This window comes from Vicugna pacos, chromosome 6 (assembly GCF_048564905.1).
Source record: "Vicugna pacos chromosome 6, VicPac4, whole genome shotgun sequence".
Lineage (NCBI taxonomy): Eukaryota > Metazoa > Chordata > Mammalia > Artiodactyla > Camelidae > Vicugna > Vicugna pacos.
The window spans coordinates 754,624-759,561 of NC_132992.1; positions in this window are offsets into that span (position 1 = coordinate 754,624).

Consider the following 4,938-nt stretch of genomic DNA (forward strand, 5'->3'; position numbering starts at 1 on the left):
CATTGTTTGTATATTACAAATCATTTTATATATTAATATTATTCTCAAGCCTATCATAAGCATAACACTTTGACATGTCATAAAATATTTTCATGGACACACTTTTTCATGGCCGCATAATGTTCTACTATACGAAGGTTTGGAAGAATATTTTTGCTGAGACTTTATATATATATATATATAAAAGTATGTCTGTGACTTGCATCCATACTGACTTTTCCCTTCCATTTTGAAATTCTTCCTGATTAAAAGTTTTTCAAAGCTGAATTAGTGGATTAAAGCATATGAATATTTTTGACTCTTGATATGAACTGCCAGACTGCTTTCTAAGAAGGCTGGAGGAGTACACCAGAAATTAACACAGTATTATAAATCAACCATACTTCACAAAAAATATCCAGTGATCTAGGCATGGGATGGATGATCACTGGCACTTCATCCTCATAAACAGAGCTGTGTCACTTGAGAGGTGGAAAACTATTTCATTTTGATGTGCACTGAGTGAATTACCAATGGAGTGTGACATCTATTTTTTCTTTGTGAATTGTGTGTTCATATTCTCTGCCTTCTATGCTCCTGAGATTTTTTGATGTTACCTTTGTAGTGATCTGAACTCTCTATGTATTGAAGGAATTAGCCCCATGTCGGATTTGTAAACAAATAACATCCTCTGGTGTTTTTTTTAAAATTAGGATGCTTCTGATGCATGGAACTCTGTATATATTTTCCTCTGAAACCTACTGCTCATCTAGAGGTTGTATATTCATCCATATTTATTTCTAGTTTTTTTGTAATTGTGTTACTTTCTTAAATGTTTCTGGAATTTATCACAGTATATGGTTCACCGTATGATATCAATCTTTTCTTTTCCCCCCAAGTAGCTAACAAGTATTCCATTTACTGAAAAACCTTCATTTATCTCCCTGATTTGTAATGCCTTCCATCTCTTATATTAATTTATTATCAATATCCGAGCCCATATCTAGACTTCCTGTCCTATTTTCTAATCTGGCTATTCTTGAACTAGTAAAACTCTCATTATCTTATTAATAACTATATTACTAATATGATTTTATTCACAATAAACCCCAAATCAATTTTATAACTTCTGCTATTTTGGAGATATGATCTTTTAATCTAGAATCATGTGATTGAAGCAACTTTTATATCTTTCAGGAGTTTTTATTTTTATTTATTTGATAGTTCCTACTATCCTTTGGTTAGGCTACTCTTAGATATTTTACCTTGGTTGTTACCCTTGGAAAATTTTAGAATCCTTAATGTCTCCATCTGGTCTCTTAATCAGACCCTTGAGAATCCTAAACCACTGATCTGATTTGAACAAATGAGGTGAAAAGAATTGGGGGAAGCATTGTGAGCAGAAGAGACTGTGGAATCTCCAGAGTGGTGCCCAGCGTTGGCTCAGAAGTTCTCTGGAAAATGTTTTCTCTATGAGTCTACTTAGTTCCCAGCTTCACTTTCAGTTTTCTCAGCATTTCACATTAGATTTTAAAAAGTCTGTGGCAGGCTCTTACCCAGAAAAAGAGCACTTGCACTAAGTGTTATATTTATACACTTTCCCCAGGTGGTAAATGGAACACGATCTTCTTCCTAATTAAAAAAACAAGTTTAATCAACCAAGGGATTACACTACTGAAATGATTTTTCTCCTAACGTATCACTAAATCCTAGACATAATTTAAAAAAATAATAATTTTCAGACATAGCCTCCTTATTTATAACTGCATGGGTTTTTTTTTCTTTTTTTTTTCTTTTCTGTTAACGATGTTAAACATACAACAAAATACCTACAGTGTCCATTTTAATACTATTTTTTGAAAATGCACATGTGAACAGTAAACTGTTTCCCTGCCATGGTCTGAGCTTAGGGGTCTGGGTACCTGATGAGGCGAAGCTGTAAAGCTCTATTCATGAGCTTGCCATAGATTTCAGAAGTGACGGTAGTGACAGCTTAGAGTCCGTGCAGGACAGGAAGTTTCAGAGATGTGTGCAGCTAACTGGTCTCCACTGTGTGTATCTTGGTTGAGCTTTATGTGTTAATTAGCTACAACTATGAAGTTTTAGAGTTTCCATTTTAGAGTGTATATTTAGATATTATTTTTAGAGATGAAATCAGTAACACTCAAGATTTACCTGGATCATAAAAGCAGATATAGTATAATAATAGCTGTAACTAAGTACATGGCCATTCCTCTGTGCCAGGAAGTCTTCCAAGTAGATTCTGCACACTAGTTCATCACGTCCTTACCACAGTCACGAAGAAGCAACTTTCTTATACTTATTTTATAGGAAACAATGGCACAGAGAATTAAGTTGTCCAAGATCACTCAGGAAGCAAGCTGCTGTCTTCAAATATGAATTTAGGCAACTTCATTTCCAACCTCTCACTACCACAACGCTGGCCTCTCTAAGCAATGGAGCATGCATTCGCAATTAAAGTTAAACTCTTCAATTAAAAAACTAAAAAAAAAAATTAAAAATTTTTAAATAAGGAAGAACGATCAAATGAAATGAGTCTTCATCTTCAATTTTTCAACAAGAATGTTCCAATGAAAATTTACTTATTACTTGGCAATTTTAAATTTAAAATTGTCAGTTTAAATTACCAAAAACTTTTCTTCAGTATTTTTTGTATGCTGCCAATACGATACGTTTTTTTTTTTCAGGACTCAAAAGCATTATGAACATCTAATTTTGTCTAAGTTTCAGCTTTCATCTCTGAATGTACAGTCTTTCACCAACATAAGCTTTGACCCCCATCTTCAGTTGTAAACAATGGGAACTATTCATAATGGGGATTATTAGAAGCTTATTACATTGTAAAAGACAAATGTCACTTTCTATTGGTAGCTGAACCTCATTTTTTTCCATTTATAAAAAGAGGAGTTTGACCTGCTCCCTCCATACCTTTTCAGTGCCAACATTCTGTAGATCAGATTCAATTTATAAAAGCTATAGTTGGAGACATTTTCAGATGCTCCTAGTAGAAGCGTCTTCATTCCAAGCCTTATTCATGCTCACAACCTACTGTCCTGCTGCTGCTGACTGCAAGTACAATCAGCTCCAAATTATCTCAGCTGATGGAAAGAAGCAATAATACAGATGACTCAAAAATCATCATTTCATAGCTCTGGAATGTTGATACAAAGATATGTAGTTTTATTTTTTTACTTTTGCAGCAGGAGTGGCAGCAATAAATTTACATTTCCAATTACAAAAAGTGCCTTTCTCAAACACAGTCAAACACTGATGGCACCTCAACAAAGGTTTCCCTGCTTCTTCCAACCTTTCTCTGACTTTAGGATGACAGCCACGCTGCTTTGTGCACATCCCAAACGGAAGGGGGAGCAGTGAATGGGACTTAGTTCAAGACAAAGGGGCACCTAGTCTACGATGAAAAGGAGGCCGCAATAATGAAGGCACATGTGAAAAATGGGAGTCAACTATAATACCAATGTGTCTTTCCTTCTACATCCATGTCATAGCGGCTAATTTATTTTTGCATTTTTTCATTGGTGTTATGAAAGGATACAAATCTATGCCTCTTTCCTTATACACTTATACCAGTCTTTTCCTTTTCCCCATTTTTACTGTAATTATGAAGGAAGGACCTCACTTCTCTTCTGTGTTCACCATTCCAGGCAGTGCTCCATCACCTTGGCTGCACATTAGAATAACCAGAGGAGCTTTAAAAACTTCCCTATGCCAGAATGCACCCCATGCCACTAAGTACCATCAGAGTTTGCAGTGATGGAATCCAGGCACCAATATTTTATAAGGTCCAATGGTGATTCCAACATGCAGCCAAGGCTGACAAGTCCAGAAGTAAAGACTAAAGTGCATCAAAACAGCGCCCGCTTTTCCGGGGTAATCTCATTTATCTCCACGTGGGGCACCGCGCCTCCTATTCTGGCCGGAATTATTCTCCCTGCTCAACCGTGTCCCATTTGTACTCAAGTTCTGCCTGGCGCTGCTTCCAGAACTCCAGAAGTAAGGTGACTAACAAAGAGAGAGAAGAGCAGAATGTTGATCTTCACTGATGACTGATGCTTCAGAAATCTGTACTTAATATTTATTACCCTTAACACTTTGGTAAATGGTTAATAAACTCACATTTTATTTATAGGCGATACCAAAGAGAAACATGAGTTAATGCCTTTTTTTTTTAGAAAAAAGAAAATGTAGACAATTTATTGAACTTGTGAAAACAGACTATCTAGCTCTCTAGCTCAGGGGAAAGGTATTAACGTGATGGTCAGAGACAGGTGAATGTGTCTGACGCTAAAGTACCTGCTACCAGCACATTATGCCCACTAAAAACACAAATATCGGGAGGAAGGGTGGGTATAGCTCAGTGGTAGAGCACGTGCTTAGCATGTACAAGGTCCTGGGTTCAAGACCCAGTACCTCCTTTGAAAAGAAAGTTAAAAAGAAGGCACAAGTAACTGTCATAATTTAAAAGCAGTTCACGGCCCACCCTCCATGTCTTCCCCTCGCATCCCTCTGACTCTTCCGTCCGAAGGGCCTGAGGGTGGGGAAGGGGATGAGAATGCTTTAGCAACCCCTGCATTTCTATTTTCCACCACCCCAGTCACACAAAATTAAAATAATATTCTTAAATAAGGAAAACTGCCATTTTCCTCAATCTTCGCTAAAGTAATTCTTAGAAATCGTCATTCTGTTTCAAGACTCGTAACTTCAAAAGCAGACAAAAACAACATGAAATGTTAATTGAAAATGTGGCTTCAGGGTAAATCCCCTAAGCCCTTCTTCCAACCAGACTATTACCCCTAGGCCCCAACTCTAGAGAAATTGCAGAATAACCACCGTGCCCTCTACCATTGTACCTGAGTCTCTACCATGCTCTGAGAATAAAGAGATAAAAGACACAGTCCCTGCTTCCAGGAGCTCCTAGGT